Genomic DNA, 10,144 nt, shown 5'->3' with positions numbered 1-10,144 from the left:
TATTATTATTATTATTATTACTACTACTACTTTGCTGGGATTTTTTGTGCACTCAGCTGGATAACTTTGTTGCAAAATCTGGAGAGGTGCGGATTTCCGAAGATGGCTGGTTCTCCTGCCGTTTCAGAAGGTGCAAATTAGCTATATTAATTTCTCAATGCTAACTGAACCCAGTTCCTTCCCAACCCTATGACTGCCACTGTACTCAGGACACCCCCCCCCAAAAAAAATCCAATTCGTTTGCAAGCCTTTTCTCTGAGCCTCGAAATCCTTGGTGGGTTCCCCCCACCCCACAGTTGGCTCAAGACCCTCATACAGGGACGGGAGGAAGAGAAACCTTAGCCTCTTCCTCCAACCCCAAGCCTGGCAGCTGCCCCTCTCTCCTAATGGGGTATAGGGTTACCTTCCTCTCTGCCTTTTGTTACCAGAGTGGAGTCTGGGGAGGGGGAAACCAAGGCGCAGCCTTTTCATCTCCTCTCCTGCAGCACCCAGGAATAGGATGGGGAGCCTGGGGTTGCTGGACTCCAAGTCCCATCAGCTGCAAGCACATAGCTGTCAAGCGTCCCTTATTTGGCAGGACAGCCCCTTATCCCAGCACCATGTCCGCTGCTGTGCCTTATTGATGATGTCCCTTAAATAAGCTACTGAAGATAATGGGGCCCTTTCTATGTCCAGCTGTGCTTTGTCAACAACAAATTGTTGCTGTTTTTTTGTGTTGAATATATGCTATAAGGTAATTTATGGACCTAATAGGTATCTAAAGCCATTTGCACACAACAAAATATGTGTTTTATCAAAGTAATTGTTGATCCCTTATTTTGGCTGCTGATCCCTATTTTTGAGGCTGCTGGTCCCTTATTTTCAAATCTGTAAGTTGACAGCTATGTGCAGGCAGCATAGCAAGCGATTGGGGCGATGGGAGTCGTAGTCCTGATATAACAGACACGGCTAGAGGAATGTGGAGCCAGGTCGACACGTTTAGGCAAAATAAATCTCCCTGAGTTCCTAAGAACATAGGAAGCTGCCATACTAAGTCCATCTAGTTCAGTATTGTTGACTCTGACCGGCAGTGCCTCTCTACGGTTTCAGGCAGAGCAATATTTGCCAGCGCTTCTTAGAGATGCTCTAGGGATTGATTTCAGAGACCTTCATTTGTCATGCGGCCCCCGGAAGGTTCCCAACAGGGCAATGTGGCCCTCGAACCGGAAAAAAAGGTTTCGTTCCAGGTAAATGTGTTTAGGATGGCAGCATTGGCGCCGCACTGAACACCCAGAAGTAGCTTGCATTTGAGCATGGCAGCGCAAAGGGTCCCTTGCTCATTCGGAAACCTCTGTTCTCATGCATACGCCAACCCTGTGGGGTTTTGAGAAAGAGTCGTGGGCGCCAGCAACAAAATGGCTGCCTTGCGCATTGCACAAAATGGCCGCCACAACCCTGGTATTCAATTTCCAACCCTTGTGTTTGGTAAAACATGGACCTGTTCAAGGGGATGTGTTATCAGAGAGGCCTCGTTAGCAAACGAGGACTGAGGAGGAAGAGGCGACCATTGTTTTTCAGAGGAAATGTACTGAGAACTTTGATGGGCGCCATAGGAGCCGCTTGCAGGGACGAAGACACCACATCGGCGATTCCTTCCGCATGATCATTCCCTTGCACTGATGCCAATCTCTCAAAAAAGAATAGAGATAGGCATTTGAGGCATAAATGCCACCCTCCTCAGCTGCCTTTGATCCTTCCGCATATTTCATTCCTTTGTGTGGAGTTTCAACCGTGGGTGATGCAAAAATAATATTAGTAATAAAGCTCTGACGTTTCCAGAGCTGGGTCTATATTAAACTGAAAATGTGTTATGCGCCAGAAAGATAGGAAGGTCTCGAGTGCCACATTAGTCTGGTATCTGGCTCTTGCAGAGAAACCGACTCTGAAACTTAAGAGGGCTCAGAAGATAACTGAAGAATTAGTCACAATATGTGGCTACCAAACTCGGTAGCCATATTCCCCTCACAGAGCTACAACTCCCAGAGTTCCCTGTGGGTCATAGCTGTCAACTTACAGATTTGAAAATAAGGGACCAGCAGCCTTGAAAATAAGGGACCAGCAGCCAAAATAAGGGATTTTAGTCAACCAGTTAAAAGGGACCAGATAATTTTGGAGAGCAGCGCCGGTTTTTAGCCCTTCATTTCCAGAGGTTGCTGCTCAAGACACCAGCCGATGAAACACTGCAATTGAACAACTACAAGCAGCAACCACTTTTCGCGCAAAACAAAGTCCAAGCTACGAAGATGCTGCTGCAGTTCTGTATCTTTTCTCTCGTGCTCCATCTGCAGCTCTCAGTTCCATCAGGTGGGGCGGGAGGAAAGGGGGGAAATAGCGCCCAAAGTAAACCCACAGATCAGACCATCTATGCTAGTCTACCACTACAAATCTATGGGAGAAGCACTTGCGGTCCTTCCCTTGTAGCCCTTGGAACACCTGCCCGCGCCTCCGCCTCCTCCTCTTCCTCCTCTCTCTGAACTGCTTTCTCTATGGTTGCCCTCGCTCTCCTCTCAAGGCTCCTCAGCAATTCATAGGCCATGCCAGGCTGCCCATCTCATCCGGGTCCTTCGGCGGCACAGCCGCAGTACGGCCTAGCGGGCACGGCGGTGACGGGCAGAGGGGAGGCCCCAGGCAGAGACGCTCAGTTCGGCGGCCGCGAGGAGGATGGCGGTGGAAGGGCCCGAGGCTCCCGCTAGACCCGGCGGGGAGGGGCTCCCGGGGGCCGAGGCTGGTCAGAGGAGGCCGGAGTGGGGCAGGCCGGGCAGCCAAGCAACACAGTTGGAGCCTCCCTCCTCCCTGGCCGGCAGAGAGGGAGGGAGAGGAGCTGCTTCCTTTGAAACCTGGGAAATTTAAGGGACATCCATCAATAAGGAACAGCAGCAGGACACGGCGCTGGGATAAGGGACTTTCCCGCCAAATAAGGGACGCTTGACAGCTATGCTGTGGGTGTTAAACCACTCTGGGAACTGTAGCGCCGTGAGGGGAATATGGGTGTGTGTGTCTCCTATCAACTCTCAGCACCCTTAACAAACCACAGTTCCCATAAATATTTGGGTGAAGCCGCCGCTGGTTTAAAATGGTACCACTGTGCTTTGAATGTATGGCCTTTTCTGTGGCCCAAGGCACCAAAGTGAAAGAAAAGGGTTTAGGGTGGCAAGGTTAGAAGAAGCAAACTTGTCAGCGCAAGTTGCTTGAGGCAGCGAAACATGGAAGCTGTTGTGTCATGAGAAACTGACGTCAAATTATGGGAGTTCCTGGCCAGACTTAGGGGACGTTTCTTGGGGGGTTTTGTCCCCCATGTTGAAGTCCAGGCGAAATGCTGGGACTCTGAAAGATGGCAAAAGGAAAGAAAAAGGGGGAAAAACACAACCCTGTGCTCTTATGTTGTGAACCGACCTGAGATCTACGGGTATAGGGCAGTATACAGATTGAATAAATAATAATAAAATGAGAATAACTTATGAGGCCTTTGAGCCCGAGAGCTGACACCCAGTTACACTGAATGTCATGTTGAGGCCTCCTAGAATAAGTTGGAAATAAAAATGATTTGCTCCACAAAAGGACCATCGTTAACATGGCACTTGAAGGATATGCCTGCCATACATCCTTAATTTCCTGGACATATCCGGGATTTGTCTGCCGAAAATAGCATCTGGGCGGAATTTTCAGAAATCGGTTAAAATGTCCAGGAAAATCCAGGTGTATGGTAGCACATATCGAAAGTGTTGGGGTTTTTTTTTGTTTTTTTGCAAATTTCCTTAAAAATATAACTCAAAAACTGTATATATTTTATTTTTTGGCGATTTTGGAAAGAAAAAATATCGGGGTTTGTTAGTTAGTTTGTGAATTTCCTCAAAAATACCTCAGAAACGATTTTTTATTAGCTCAACAACTTTTTTGTCTGGATTTTCACTTTTGGAAATACGGCCACCCTATCTTAGCCCCAGCGCGTTCTGCCTTGTTTCCCAAATGGCTCCCACACGACACGTGAGAGAGAGACTCGGCGCACAATAAGACAGCACTAGGCGCTGTGGCGGAATCGCCGCCCTCCATTTTGTGCCAGTAGTAGCGAAGAGAAAGGGCTTTGGGAGGCGGGCGTCAGGTGAAGAGGCCCAAAACCTTTGCCAATTCTGACAGGAATCTGATCCCGGCTGACGGGAGCCCGGCCATGCCTCCTCAGCTGCCCAGATGCTGAGAGACGGGAGCAGGAAGGCCGCCAAGTGCGGAAAGATGGCCGGGGCCTGACAGGAGCTGAAAGAAGCGGAAGGGCTGGCAGGACTTGACAAAGCGGCGCTTTTAATGGAAGTGAAAGGATCTGATGGTGACAACCACAACAACAGTGGGGGAAAGATGGCCAGTGAAGAAACTCAGGGGCTGGAACGGCACGTCGTTCAACTCAAGGCCTTTGAAAGCCATTTGGGGGCCTGAGGTGGTGACAAATCAAAATGGCGCCCACTGCTGCTTGCACTAATTCATGTGGCGTTGTTGTTGAAGATAAGGCACATTCGTGTTCGTGGGTCCTCTTCTACGTAGTCTAGGCATTCATCCACACTGTTGTTTGTTGCGGACAGGGAACTTCCCGTGCCTCCATTATTTCTCTGCTGGCCATGTGGCATTCCCTTCCAAATTTTATTATTATACTGAAATATACCCGGAGACGAGAGTGGATTTCGTGCTCTTTATTCAACTCATAGTGGTGAGGAGGAATGGAAGTTCCCCCAGAATGTCTGCTTTATATACATTATTTACACAATGGGCCCCACGTGATTGGCTAATTCCGGAATTCTCCTGTAGGCCAATCAGGTTGCGGATTCACTTCCACCTGGATCTGGATTGGGTGGCTCCTGTGGACCAATCAGACTGCTCCATTCTGGATCCTATTGTTCTAGGACCAATCAGACCGCTGCATTCTGAATCCTATTGTTCTAGGGCCAAGCAGACTGCTGCCTTTTGGATCCTATTCAACACACTACATAACATATACATTATTTATTATTTGTATACCGTCCTCCATCGGTGGTTCAAAATATAAAAATGCAAGATAAAAACACACAAGGGGGGGAAAATAAGAAAAACAAGTACAAAACAAAGAAACCGTCTTCCCACAGCCTTTCCACACTTCCCTCACTCCGGATTTTCTCATGCCCTCTCATTTTCGGAGCATCCCTCGTATGGGAAAATCCGAATTGTGGGAGGAGAAGGTGTGAGGGATTTGGAGCAGAGCGTCATAAAGACGATGGAAAATTAGTGGAGGTAAAGGAATCTTTGCCATTCACACGAAATAGCAAGACATAGATGGGATCTACTTGGTAGAGTGATCTGAAGTCGATTGGTGAGGATTTCTGGTCCCCAGCTTTTTTAAGAACAGCGATAACAAAACGGCTCCCTTCTCTGCAAAACCATACTGTTGAAATGAAGATACAGGAACTGGTTTTTGTGTGGAAAGATTGTAAACTCCAGTTCAGTTCTGGTATTTGGAAATAATGCCTGGACGCAGGATTTGTTCACTCTTAAGGGCATGTCCAGAGTATATCGCTATATACAGCAGAGATCCCATCACACGCCAGCAAATTCAGATCACACAATTATAGTTGTCTAGTGCAACAAAGCTGCTTCGCTCAGATTTGCTTTTTGCAATGAAGCAAACTGACGGTGGAATGCAAACTGTGGGATAACTCTTGCTTTGACACAATGTCATCTAACCTCCCTGCAAACAAATCAGAGTAAATGCTCATTTAAACTACCATTTCCTTGCAATCAAATCATAATGAATGCCCAGTGTTTGGTCAGCAGGAATTGCCCTAAGGGTGTGTTTTTTCCCTCTTTGGACACAAGTTGGCATATCTTTTGGTGCTGATAAAAAAACCAAAGTAGATGCCTTAAGCCTGAGACTGTTATAACCTCCTGGTTATACACATGACAACAGAAAATGATACACACACAAAAACAGATCTTTAGGGAAGGGTTACAGGAAACATATTGAGTCCTGAAACAAGCTGCTTTCAGAAGCATCAAGATTTTTTTCTTGTCCTAGATAGAAATGATACAATTTTTTTGTAAGTACTTGTTAGGGATGTGAAAATGTTGATAATAGCAGAACAGATCCCTTGCCTTGGTGGGGGGGCAGTTTATTATCTCTTATCTCTCTGTTCTTAGGTTCCCAAGTTGACTAGTTTCACAAAGACCGCAATAAAGACTTGTGAATCTCACAAGAAGCTGAGAATTTTGTTCTCGGGACCATTCAAACGGTGCTCTGCAACACAATTTGAAGGGTTGTAAATATTGTATTAAAGCTAGGTTCATAGTATATGTGGCCAGCTATGTAAAATTCATTCCTATTCTTTATTCAGAATGATCTGCTTTTTAATTTCCTTGTACACAGGTTGTACAATGAAAATAAAGATATTATTATTATTCCTTATTTATTTGCCGAAATTTGTTTGTTTGTTTAAATAAAATTATTTGTTTCCCTTTCAAGAGACACAGCTCCACTCCAGCACTTACAATCCCTTCCTCTTCTTTTTCAACACAGGAAAGAGCTAACTGCAAACGGTTATTTAATTTAAATTACTGCATTTTTTGCTCTATAAGACTCACTTTTTCTCTCCTAAAAAGTAAGGGGAAATGTGTGTGCATCTTATGGAGCGAATGCAGGCTGCGCAGCTATCCCAGAAGCCAGAACAGCAAGAGGGATTGCTTCTTTCACTGCGCAGCTATCCCTCTTGCTGTTCTGGCTTCTGAGATTCAGAATATTTTTTTTTCTTGTTTTCCTTCTCCAAAAACTAGGTGCGCCCTGTGGTCTGGTCGTCTTATAGAGCGAAAAATACGGTATATACTTTTGTCCCCTTCGAAGAATAACTGTCATTTATTAAAAAAAGTTTCAAGCAAATATTCAAACAGTAACTTTTATTAAAAACAATGTGGAAAATTTTTTATTCCTGCTGTTTCTTTCCCTGATCAAACCTTTTAATAATGATTTTACAAGAGCTATTTAGGCAATTATTATTTGCAGGTTTCAGTGTTAACTCCAGTGTGCTCCCCTCCCCTCCAGTTCTCTTAGATTGCGTCCAAACCCTACCTTTCGGTTTGATTGACAGTGGATGACATGCCATGACTAGGAGCTGAAGAGTGATGTGATGCAAGCCCAAACCTCTAACATGTTTATGTTGAACAAACTCCCATGCTGTAAACTGCTTTTAAAACACATTTTTCACGGGTTTCACCAATCCGGCTTGCAGGATCATGGTTCGGAGGACACAGGATCCGGACATCTCCTTTAGCCCAACAGAACAGGGTAGTTATTTAACTGTTGATTATGTCCAGGTATTTAGAGATAGTGGGAATGATTTTCTCTGTAAAAATAATCGGAGCATAATTCGCTGAATACCTTTTGCCTGGTTATTTGTAGGAGTTTTGGTCCGTAATAAATTGCCTGCCACTTTATTTTTGTGTCTGTTCTTGATTTTATTGTCTCATCTTTTTGTAAACCACTCTGAGGGTTTTGTGTTTTTTGTTTGTTTTGTTTACAAATGAGCGGTGTATAAGTATTATGAAATAAATTAATAATTTGTTGTAGTAAGAATGGTGACTATGAGACCATAGGGATGCAAAAATTACTATTCAAGACATTAAAGGTCCAGGATGTTGTTAAAGCTGTTAAAGGAAAACCCTCGGAATGTTAGCAGGAGAAAAACCAGGCAAAAAATGGGAAAACGTGAGGGTTGCTCGTTAATTTGGGGGGAAATTATCAAGATTTTTAAAAGTCCAAAATGTATTTTAAAAGAACTAGAGTAAGTAGGGTGAATTATCAAGCTTTTTTTAAAAAAAATCTAGATTTAAATAAAACTAAATGTTTCTTTAATTGTACAGGGTTTAATTAAATGAATTATGGTTTACTGTCTGTGCAGTGGAATTTTGATTGCATGTAATTCCACATTTTCTAACAAATACATTGTTTTAAGATATTAAAAGGGGGCTTTTTTTCCAGTGTCCATATGATATTGGTGTCATCAAGATATCAGCCTGTCATAATATCAGTCCCCAATTTATATCTGGATATACCCTTTTTAAAAAATAAATCTTTTTTTGCAACAAATAAATCTTTCCAACAGTCCATTTGTGATATCACAATGACCCATTCACAGAATTACGTCTCCATCAGAAAGCAGCTTAAGAAAATGTTCTCTTCCCAAATATTTGATGGAAGTATTTAAAACACATTAAAAATCCACTGAGTAGCATTTAAACAAAAAACAAAAAACTCTGAATGCAATTAAATAGTTGGCTTTTCACAGAAGTGCTCTAGTTCTAAAGTGCATATAAAATCAGAATGCTTTGGGGAAATAATCATAACTATTGTTTTAAAAAATGCTTTGGAAAAATAATTTATAAGTTTTATTTTTTGTTGTTATTTACCCACCCTTCAACATAAGGGCGGACTACAACAAATTAAAATACAACATTAAAAACAGTGTAAAACAGTTGCACAGAGACCTGGTTTTGTTTGTTTAATTATGATGTAATATGGAAAATCACACACGACCTGGGAAAACAGGACAGTGGGTGCCTCTGAGTGTCACTATTTTTGGGAGGGATTAAAATGCTTTCCATGAATTCAGACTTGTGCAACTGGAGTAAATGCTCTGTTGACTCTCTGTAACATATGCACTTTTTGTGATTTGGAAACTGAAAGAGAAACGCATTGAAAGTGGGATGAACAAATTATTAACAGAAGACATGCAACCCCCGAAAGCAAATAGAGATTATTGCAGGATGAATGCTTGTTATATAACCACCCTGCAAACAAACTGTAACAAATGCTCCATAAAGAGCGAGTACAATTATTCCTGCATCACTGAATGATTGGCAATTACCATTGCAGACGCTCCTGTGCATTTTCAAATAATTTTCTAGTTGGCTCTGCAGCTCTAAATGTGTTCTTCCAATGTTGTTTGATGTGCTGTTTTAGCTACATATTCTTTTATCTATTTTCATAGTTACCAACCACTTCGTGGAACGGCGGGTGCTATGTCTCATGTGGCAGAAAAGGCAGACTAAAAGTGTGAAAACAAATACACGGATACGCAACATTATCGTATTTCAAAAGGCATAATTTAAAATATACAGGTTCATATTTCTTGAGAAAGTATAATCGTCGAATTTCAGGCAATTAATTATTCACTATGGTTTAAGCCCAGGACGGGGAGGGATTATTTTGCAAAATGGACTCAATCTGTCCCCTGGGAGCTGGAAAGCAAATACTGTCAGACACTGTCTTGTTTGTAGATATTTTTTAACAATGGGGAAATTATTATTCTGTCTCCCCACCCCCCTCCCCAAAGTATCTTATAAAACATTAGTAGTGTTCTGTATGCTGGGTTTTATATCAAGCAATGCATTTAAGATTCAGGCAAAGGAACTGTGCTATGTCAATGTAGAAAACGGGGCAGGAATTTGCCACATCGCTGTTTGATCAATCAATAAGCAATTAACAATAGCAAATACGTACACCAAACAATAATCAGTTGCTGCTTCTATTGCTCTTTAAAATACAAGACATTCAGTCTGGGGAAGATGACAGTATCATGGATATTTCATAGAATCAAGTCAGGGGTCAGCAAACTTTTTCAGCAGGGGGCCGGTCCGCTGTCCCTCAGACCTTGTGGGGGGCCGGACTATATTTTTTTTTGGGGGGGTGAACAAATTCCTATGCCCCAGAGATGCATTTTAAATAAAAGGACACATTCTACTCATGTAAAAACACCACGCAGGCCCCACAAGTAACCCGGAGTCCGAGGATCAAGAAGCAAGGAGTCACAAAGTTAGGGGTCCAAGGATCAAGAAGCAAGGAGTCACAAAGTTAGGGGTCCGAGGGTCAAGAAGCAGGGAGTCACGAAGTCAAGGGTCCGGGGATCAAGAAGCAAGGAGTCACGAAGTCAAGGGTCCGAGGGTCAAGAAGCAAGGAGTCACGAAGTCAGGGGTCCGAGGGTCAAGAAGCAAGGAGTCACGAAGTCAGGGGTCCGAGGATCAAGAAGCAAGGAGTCACGAAGTCAGGGGTCCGAGGATCAAGAAGCAAGGAGCCATGAAGTCAGGGGTCCGAGGATCAAGA

The sequence above is a fragment of the Podarcis raffonei genome, chromosome 8 (genome assembly GCF_027172205.1).
Source record: "Podarcis raffonei isolate rPodRaf1 chromosome 8, rPodRaf1.pri, whole genome shotgun sequence".
NCBI classification, from domain to species: Eukaryota; Metazoa; Chordata; class Lepidosauria; order Squamata; family Lacertidae; genus Podarcis; species Podarcis raffonei.
Note: the sequence above shows the minus strand (reverse complement) of the source record.